This window comes from Coregonus lavaretus (assembly GCF_964263955.1).
Source record: "Coregonus lavaretus genome assembly, chromosome: 8".
Lineage (NCBI taxonomy): Eukaryota > Metazoa > Chordata > Actinopteri > Salmoniformes > Salmonidae > Coregonus > Coregonus lavaretus.
The window spans coordinates 45743702-45754700 of record NC_139995.1 but is presented as its reverse complement, the minus strand read 5'-3'; positions in this window follow the sequence as shown (position 1 = coordinate 45754700).

The window sequence follows — 10999 nt, the reverse complement described above, 5'->3', positions numbered from 1 at the left end:
TGGCTTGGGGGTAGAAGCTGTTGAGAAGCCTTTTGGACCTAGACTTGGCGCTCCAGTACCGCTTGCCGTGCGGTAGCAGAGAGAACTAGGGTGTCTTGGTGTGTTTGGACCATGATAGTTTGTTGGTGATGTGGACACCAAGGAACTTGAAGCTCTCAACCTGTTCCTGTTTCAGCATGACAATGGGTCTGTTTTTCATGGACGATTCTGTGCTTCCAACTTTGTGGCAACAGTTTGGGGAAGGCCCTTTCCTGTTTCAGCATATTTTTCAAAACATTGACAAAAAAGGTTTGCAATCAAGTACAGAGTTGACAGCCACTGATGGAGGTGACAATAATTTTTAACATTTCTTTGGCAATCCCTTGAAAATCGCATGCAGTTGTCAATGGATTTAGCGGAGCTGGGGGTCTCCTTGCCCCCCAGAAGGCAAATCGAATGTTCTGCACCTTACTGTGACGTTTATGGATAACAACCTATTCTATTTTATTATTCGGCCCATCATCATGTGCGCCAGTTTCTCATGGCTATTGATCTGAATTCTCGGGATATCTGCTCTAGGGATACACACACAAACATATTATTCACGAGTGTTTTGTTATTTGTTTTCCTTTCCAACCTTTTTTAACCTCAGTTTTCCTATTGATTGAATCATGGAGGGGGTGAGAGAGCTCTATGCCTGAATTGGTCTCTTACCTGGCATGGAAAATACTAGCCTATTATTTGGAATACAATATCATTTCTACCATCAAGGAGTATGTTGATCCTTCAGTCATCTGTCACATTGAGAACATTAATTTTAAGGAAATGTAAACACATAATGTCATCAAATACACTCATATGTAGTAGACGTTTCACATTTCTCTGGATTAACATACTAATGCCATGGATGCCATTTCTGAATGAGGCCAAATCTGGCACAATCTATCATTTCAACAGCCTGATCCTGCCACTTTGTCAGGTAAGTTGAGGGATGCGGCCGGTTAACTGCAGACTCTCGAATTCATAGATGCAAGGAGGAATGACATTCCATAAGGAGGAATGACATTCCATGAGATTGACATGATCCCCACTGGGCACAGACGTAAATTCAAAGTCTATTCAACGTTGGTTCCACATCATTTCATTGAAATGACGTGGAAACAACGTTGATTCATCCAGTGTGTGCCCAGTGGGTCATCTCTAAAAGCTTGAATACATCATCATAGTTTTCTACAGCTCCTACTCCCACAGTGGCAGTGTAAACAAGGGTTAATGGGTGATGGAGTCTGCTAACTGCTATCCTCTGTTCTCAGTAATGGGACAAGTACTCAGTCTGCTTTTCTGTTGGTGCATTTCTCGGTTAATAAAAAAGTGGTCAGATGACACAGATGCTAAGCTACAGGACTGTTTTGCTAGCACAGACTGGAATATGTTCCGGGATTCTTCAGATAGCATTGAGGAGTACACCACATCAGTCACTGGCTTCATCAATAAGTGCATCGATGATGTCGTCCCCACAGTGACCGTACGTACATACCCCAACCAGAAGCCATGGATTACAGGAAACATCCGCACTGAGCTAAAGGGTAGAGCTGCCGCTTTCAAGGAGCGGGACTCTAACCCGGACGCTTATAAGAAATCCCGCTATGCCCTCCGACGAACCATCAAACAGGCAAAGAGTCAAAACAGGACTAAGATTGAATCGTACTACACCGGCTCTGACGCTCGTCGGATGTGGCAGGGCTTGAAAACTATTACAGACTACAAAGGGAAGCACAGCCGCGAGCTTCCCAGTGACACAAGCCTACCAGACGAGCTAAACCACTTCTATGCTCGCTTCGAGGCAAGCAACACTGAAGCATGCATGAGAGCACCAGCTGTTCCGGATGACTATGTGATCACGCTCTCCGTAGCCGATGTGAGTAAGACTTTTAAGCAGGTCAACATTCACAAGGCTGCAGGGCCAGACGGATTACCAGGACGTGTACTTCGAGCATGTGCTGACCAACTGGCAAGTGTCTTCACTGACATTTTCAACATGTCCCTGACTGAGTCTGTAATACCAACATGTTTCAAGCAGACCACCATAGTCCCCGTGCCCAAGGACACTAAGATAACCTGCCTAAATGACTACCGACCCGTAGCACTGACGTCTGTAGCCATGAAGTGCTTTGAAAGGCTGGTCATGGCTCACATCAACACCATTATCCCAGAAACCCTAGACCCACTCCAATTTGCATACCGCCCCAACAGATCCACAGATGATGCAATCTCTATTGCACTCCACACTGCCCTTTCCCACCTGGACAAGAGGAACACCTACGTGAGAATGCTATTCATTGACTACAGCTCAGCATTCAACACCATAGTGCCCTCAAAGCTCATCACTAAGCTAAGGATCCTGGGACTAAACACCTCCCTCTGCAACTGGATCCTGGACTTCCTGACGGGCCACCCCCAGGTGGTAAGGGTAGGTAACAACACATCTGCCACACTGATCCTCAACACGGGGACCCTCAGGGGTGCGTGCTCAGTCCCCTCCTGTACTCCCTGTTCACCCATGACTGTATGGCCAGGCACAACTCCAACACCATCATTAAGTTTGCCGACGACACAACAGTGGTAGGCCTGATCACCGACAACGATGAGACAGCCTATAGGGAGGAAGTCAGAGACCTGGCCGTGTGGTGCCAGGATAACAACCTCTCCCTCAACGTGACCAAGACAAAGGAGATGATTGTGGACTACAGGTAAAAAAAGAGGACTGAGCACGCCCCCATTCTCATCGACGGGCTGTAGTGGAACAGGTTGAGAGCTTCAAGTTCCTTGGTGTCCACATCACCAACGAACTATCATGGTCCAAACACACCAAGACAGTCGTGAAGAGGGCACGACAAAGCCTATTCCCCCTCAGGAGACTGAAAAGATTCGGCATGGGTCCTCAGATCCTCAAAAAATTATACAGCTGCACCATCGAGAGCATCCTGACTGGTTGCATCACCGCCTGGTATGGCAACTGCTTGGCCTCCGACCGCAAGGCACTAAAGAGGGTAGTGCGTACGGCCCAGTACATCACTGGGGCCAAGCTTCCTGCCATCCAGGACCTCTATACCAGGCGGTGTCAGAGGAAGGCCCTCAAAATTGTCAAAGACTCCAGCCACCCTAGTCATAGACTGTTCTCTCTGCTACCGCACGGTAAGCGGTACTGGAGTGCCAAGTCTAGGTCCAAAAGACTTCTCAACAGCTTCTACCCCAAGCCATAAGACTCCTGAACAGCTAATCATGGCTACCCGGACTATTTGCACTGCCCCCCCATCCCATCTTTTTACGCTGCTGCTACTCTGTTAATTATTTATGCATAGTCACTTTAACACTACCCACATGTACATATTCCTTCAACTACCTCAACTAGCCGGTGCCCCCGCATATTGACTCTGCACCGGTACCCCCCTGTATATATAGCCTCCTTACTGTTATTTTATTTTACTTCTGCTCTTTTTTTCTCAACACTTTTTTGTTGTTGTTTTATTTTACTTTGTTATTAAAAATAAATGCACTGTTGGTTAAGGGCTGTAAGTAAGCATTTCACTGTAATGTCTGCACCTGTTGTATTCGGCGCATGTGGCCAATAAAATTTGATTTGATTTGATTTGTTTCATGAAAATAGCCAGCCCCATTCCACTCAATATAGGTGCTGGAAGTCCCTTTAATCTATTTCATATGGTAATGTATGTGCCATGGTGACAGTTTCTAGTTTGTGTGTCAAAGACCCATTCACTAGGTGGTCCCTGTACTCCAGAGTCCAGACACTTCATATTGTGTCAAAGGGCAAAGAATTCAGTGGCTCGTGGTTATGATGATGCACTGGGGGCCAGGTCTAAGGAGGGATAGTGTGTACTATGTGGTGTGTTGTATATTGGTGGTCTATGTTCCCCTCCAGTGGTGAAAGAGGAAGCCTACAGTGTGTGGTGGTTGCCAACGCACCAGCTACAAAGAGGTACTTCAACCCTCAGACTAGCGGTTAGAGTGTTGGCCCAATAACCGAAAGGTTGTTGGTTTGAATATCCGAGCCGACAACGTGAAAAATCTGTCAATGTGACTTTAAGCAAGCACCTTGCTCCAAGGGTGCTGTACTACTATGGCTGACCCTGTAAAACAACACTTTCACTGCACAATTCCGGTGTATGTGACAATAAAACATATGTATATATTTTTTTACCTTGAGCCTATACAACTTAGCCTGAACTCCCTGACAGTGGCTCGCCCAGTGTTTGAAGTGGTATGAAAAAAGGTGCAGATGCGTTTTAATTAGACTCTACTGGGAGTATTCTATAAGAGGTGCCTGTGCTCAAGCAATAGAAATTAGAGGTGCTGGACATTTTCTGTACTGGTCATTACCGGCCCTCTTCAACTACTAAACTCTAAGGGGCGAATCCTAACTTCCACTTAAGTCAAATTTTCACATAGTCATGCATTCATGTCAGTAGCTAGGTTTCCATCCAATTGTTGACAGATTTTCATGCGAATATTCTTGAATCCACATGAAGAAAATATGCACATTTTCCCACCAGTGGTATGTTTCCACAAAATGGACTTGTTGCAGATAGAAATCAGTGCGTGATGACGTAGGGCACAAAAATGTAATTTTTCACTTAAGTTTTCATGTACCGAATAAAAGTCTAAAGTTAAGTGTGTTTCCATCACATTTTCAACTCTACCGATAGTTTTGTAACAAAAACTGTTGAGATAAATAGCAAATGTGCCTACTCTGGTCTTGGTACCTGCACTCTAGCAAACAGCTGGCAGATACGGTGTAGGTAGGCTGTGCGGATTGGCTAGTCTACATTATGAGATTATTATGGATAAGAGTGAGAATATTTTTATTTGTCAAACGGCAGTCAAGCATCGATTATCATGTCACCAGAATAAGCCTTGATATTTATTGGAAAGCAGCATTAAAGTAATCACTGTGCATCATAACTTATTTAATCTGTAGCCTAATAAACTGCATGGTTTCCGAGTCGTGGTGGGAGGACCACACTTTTATTTTACCAGGTAAGTTGACTGAGAACACATTCTCATTTACAGCAACAACCTGGGAAATAGTTACAGGGGATGAATGAGCCAATTGGAAGCTGGGGATGATTAGGTGGCCATGATGGTATGAGGGCCAGATTGGGAATTTATCCAGGACACCGGGGTTAACACTCCTATTCTTACGATAAGTGCCATTGGATCTTTAGTGACCACAGAGAGTCAGAACACCTGTTTAACACACACAGGACGTTTCGGTGCAATTTTATAAATGCTGACAGATAATTTGTTCGTTGGACATGGTGGGATCTTTTTGTGTCTTTAAACTTAATCATGCGAGAAATGGTGTTGGAAACGTATTTATGCGGAATTATTGATTTAAGATGCATCTTATGGAAGTAAACTTGGAGTCTCGCGATGATATGTTGTTTATTAGGTGTGATGAAAGCGCACAGTAATTAGATTGTCGCTCCTGTCCAATAAATATCGAGGGTCTTATTCTGGTGACATTGTGATTGATGCTTGAATGTAGTTTGACAAATATCCATTATAATCTCATAATGTACACTACCAGTCAAAAGTTTGGACACACCTAGTCATTCAACGGTTTTTCTTTATTTTTACAATTTTTTACATTGTAGAATAATAGTGAAGACATCAAAACTATAAAATAACACATATGGAATCATATAGTAACCAAAAAAGTGTTAAACAAATCAAAATATATTTTATATTTCAGATTCTTCAAATAGCCACCCTTTGCCTTGATGACAGATTTGCACACTCTTGGCATTCTCTCAACCAGCTTCATGAGGTAGTCAACTGGAATGCATTTCAATTAGCAGGTGTGCTTTCTTAAAAGTTAAATTGTGGAATTTCTTTCTTTCTTAATGCGTTTAGGCCAATCAGTTCTGTTGTGACAAGGTAGGGTTGGTATACAGAAGATAGCCCTATTTGGTAAAAGACCAAGTCCATATTATGGCAAGAAAAGCTCACAAAAGCAGAGAGAAAAGACAGTCCATCATTACTTTAAGACATGAGGGTCAGTCAATACAGAAAATTACAAGAACATTGAACGTTTTTTCAAGTGCAGTCGCAAAAAACATCAAGCGCTATGATGAAACTGGCTCTCATGGAAGACCCAGAGTTACCTCTGCTGCAGAGGATAAGTTCATTAGAGTTACCAGCCTCAGAAATTGTAGCCCAAATAAATGGTTCACAGAGTTCAAGTAAAAGACACATCTCAACATCAACTGTTCAGAGGGGACTGTGTGAATCAGGCCTTTATGGTCGAATTGCTGCAAATAAACCACTACTAAAGGACACCAATAAGAAGAAGAGACCTGCTTGGGCTAAGAAACACGAGCAATGGACATTAGACCGGTGGAAATGGTCTGGAGTCCAAATGTGAGATTTTTGGTTCCAACCGCCGTGTCTTTGTGAGACGTGGTGTGGGTGAACGGAAGATCTCCGCATGTGTATTTCCAACCGTAAAGCATGGAGGAGGAGCTGTTATGGTGTGGTGCTTTGCTGGTGACACTGTCTGTGATTTATTTAGAATTCAAGGCACACTTAACCAGCATGGCTACCACAGCATTCTGCAGCAATACGCCATCACATCTGGTTTGGGCTTAGTGGGACTATCATTTGTTTTTCAACAGGACAATGACCCAACACACCTCCAGGCTGTGTAAGGGCTATTTTACCAAGAAGGAGAGTGTTGGAGTGCTGCATCAGATGACCTGGCCTCCACAATCCCCCAACCTCCACCCAATTGAGATGGTTAGGGATGCGTCGGACCCCAGAGTGAAGGAAAAGCAGCCAACAAGTGCTCAGCATTTGTGGGAACTCCTTCAAGACTGTTGGAAAAGCATTCCGGGTGAAACTGGTTGAGAGAATGCCAAGAGTGTGCAAAGATGTCATCAAAGCAAAGGGTAGCTATTTGAAGAATCTCAAATATAAAATAGATTTAGATTTAATTTAACACTTTTTTGCTTACTACATGATTGAATGTGTGTTATTTCATAGTTTTGATTTCTTCACTATTATTCTACAATGTAGAAAATAGTAAAAATAAAGAAAAACCCTTGAATGAGTAGGTGTGTCCAAAGTTTTGACTGGTACAGTAGACTAGCTTACCTGCACAGCATCTGCAAGCTGTTGGTCAGAGAACATGTGCCAAAACCAGAGTATGCACATTTGCTATTTAATGCAACAGTTTTTGTGACAAAATTATTGGTAGAGTTGAAAATGTGATGGAAAAACATTGAACTTTAGATTTTTATTCGGTACATGAAAACGTAAGCTAAAAAGTACATTTTGTGTGCAGTACGTCATTCTGCACTGATTTTTATCTGCAACAAGTCAGTTTGGTGGAAACACCACTGGTGTGAAAATGCGCATATTTTCCTTATGCAGATTTTTTAATATTCACATGAAAATGTGTCGCCAATTGGATGGAAACCTAGCTACTGTCATCTATTTGTGTTAGGCTCAATTGGATGGAAACCTAGCTACTGTCATCTATTTGTGTCAGCACCTACGTCATGATGGTAAGAGAGAGAGATAGATTAGGGGGTAAACTATCAAAACCTCTCTCATATACTTAATGTTTTGTTGATTACCTTGGCTATTTGCATTTTACATTACAGACTGCCTCATTGTATGTAATGTTTTGGTTATTGCATATTCCCTTAAAAGACAATGATTATAAATTAATAAAAAATCTATTCAAATTAATTAATTAAAGTTTGTATTTAAAGATATTTATTACTACTAGTTTATTACTACTTTATTACTATTATTACTATTAGTGTCTATTTATTGATAGCTTTCCACTCAACTGTGAGTCTGCTTGGAATGCCTATGCAAATTGCATGATGCAGTAGGCTCTCCTTGTAGATGCCTGTCATGTGGCATTGCTTGTGAATGTCATGCTCATGCACCCACCCACACACATGCACACACACACACAATAGGTTCCTAACTGGAGTCTGCTGCCTGTTTGTCACCTTTCCATTGTGACCTATATACTGTATGTGTGGATTGGAAGTAGGCCATTACCCTAGTAACCTAAATATGGCATTATCTCGTTACAAGACACGTTCACCTAAGGCGTGAGCCGATCATACTCTTAGAACTAATTAAGTACATCACTCAAAACAAGTCGACAGATTTCACGGATAAGTCATGATAATTATCTTAAATTGTCTTAAAGACAATTTTTTGTCTTGTGACCAACCATGTTGTAAGTTATATGAAGTGGCATGTTTTTACTTTAATAGTAGTCATTTGTTTCATTGAGAAAGTGAATCAAAATGCACCAGAAGGAATAGATTATGTAGACCCGCAAACCTGCTTGGATGTATTCAGCTGTGGGGTTGGTTGACTGTATGTCCATCTGTTTTCAACTGCCTGACTGTCCTTTTTACTTGCGGTTTTAATATACATGATTGACCACGCAACAGTGTTTCCCCTTGATAATTTTTCGCCCTGAAACAACATTCAGGAATGCAAACACCAAAACATTCAATTGAACCCAACAGAGACCACATATTGTTGTTCAGCTGGGGCCGGGGGTAACACAGCTTAATGTAACAGGGTTGAGTTCATTAGGGCACACAATGGAAAACAAATGGGTTTTTCTTGTTGGACAAGTCCTGGTCGTCACATCCTGTTTCATTCTGTTTTCTTCCATTCTTCCATTTGGTGTCTAATGAACACAACCCATCTTGTAAGAAATTCTCCCACTGCCTCTGTAGACGTCTGTTTTTGACGGGATGTGTTTATGTTGTCTTTATGTTCCAGGTGTTTGGCTTGGGCTCTGTGGCGCACGAGTCTTCACTGCTATAGCAGGCTGGGGGCCAGAGGTGTTCACGTAAGACCAAAGGAGGGGGTGGTGGCCTGCTAGCAGGGTGGGGGTCAATTTAGTTTTGGTTCAGTGAATCCAGGAAGTGGATTGATATTCAATTTATGAATTCAAAAATTCACACATCCCACAGGCACAGACGTCACTTAAATGTCTATTCCACGTTGGTTCAATGTCATTTCATTGAAATTACGTGGAAGCAACCTTGATTCAACCAGTGTGTGCCCAGTAGGATATTTTTCCTTCCGAGTTTAGACAGGTGTTAATGGTGGGGTTGGCAGAATGTTCAGGTGTTCAGTGTTCAATTACAGGGCAGTAGAGGTGTTTTGGAGTGGACAGTCTGTTTTTGAGTGGACAGGGTGTTTTGGAGTGGACAGTCTGTTTTGGAGTGGACAGGGTGTTTTGGAGTGGACAGTCTGTTTTGGAGTGGACAGTCTGTTTTGGAGTGGACAGTCTGTTTTGGAGTGGACAGTCTGTTTTGGAGTGGACAGTCTGTTTTGGAGTGGACAGGGTGTTTTGGAGTGGACAGGGTGTTTTGGAGTGGACAGTCTGTTTTGGAGTGGACAGGGTGTTTTGGAGTGGACAGGGTGTTTTGGAGTGGACAGTCTGTTTTGGAGTGGACAGGGTGTTTTGGAGTGGACAGTGTTTTTGAGTGGACAGGGTGTTTCGGAGTGGACAGTCTGTTTTGGAGTGGACAGGGTGTTTTGGAGTGGACAGTTTGGTTTCCCATGCTAATGAACTTCTGCATTTTTCCCTTTGTCCTAGCCATTCACTTATTTTTGACATGTTCCTTTGTGCTGTATCTGTCCTCTTGTTTCTACCACAACAGGAAAAGGGGCTAGCCCGTTTGTTGTGGCATCTGATTGGATCTCTGGCCTTTTGTTATGGCATCTGATTGGATCCCGCCCCTTTGTTATGGCATCTGATTGGATCTTACTGGCCGTTGCTGTCCAATTGTGGCAGGAACAAAAATCCGTCCATCTTGAACCCAAAAGACGTCCCTATTGAATGGATAAAATTATTTTGGACTCAACATTGCAGCTGATGTGATGCATTTTGCGTACATTGACTGACTGACTTTTATTAGATTGTTATATCTACAGTGTGTGGGAGAGGAACACACTTGTATCAAATGTCTCAGAGTAGGAGTGCTGATTTAGGATCAGTGTTGCCTTTTAGATCACAATAAATAAGATTACATGGCCATCATACAGCACCCGATGTCACAGGAAGGCCAAAAAGATCATCAAGGACATCAACCACCCAAGCCAATGCCTGTTCACCCCGCTATCATCCAGAAGGCGAGGTCAGTACAGGTGCCTCAAAGCTGGGACAGAGAGAATGAAAAACAGCTTCTATCTCAAGGCCATCAGACTGTTAAATAACCATCACTAGCACATTAGAGGCTGCTGCTGCCTATTGAAATCACTGGCCACTTTAAGAAATGGAACACTAGTCACTTTAATAATGTTTACATATCTTGCACTACTCATCTCATATGTATATACTGCATTCTATTCTATAATATTATTCTGTATCTTAGTCCATGCCGCTCTGTCATTGCTTGTCCATATATGTATATATTCTTAAATCCCATTCCTTACTAGTTTTGTGTGCATTGGGTATATGTTGTGAAATTGTTAGATATTACTTGTTAGATATTATTGCACTGTTGGAGCTAGAAGCACAAGCATTTCGCTACACCCGCTATAACATCTGCTAAACACATGTATGTGACAAAAAACATTTCATTTGACTGATCTACAAATAATAATGAGTAGTTATTTATGATGAAGGTCATTTGAAGATCAGACTGACTGGTAATTTGAAGATCAGACTAACATTGCAGTTGCCTGCAATGTCGAACAATCCCAATGTGATAATCAGGAAATCTTGTCAATCAGGAATTCTGATGACATGTTAAAGGAGCGCCTACTTGAAAATACAATAGATTGATTCCAATGATCAATGGCTGCCAGTTCGCAAAATGTTAATAATATAATAAAAATTCCCCAAAGTTATTTTTGTTAGATATTTTCTTGATTTTGACCACTATAACCAATCTCCTCTCTCTCTCTGTTGTGCAGGGCAGGTAACGGGTGGTGGTGGGTAACTGTT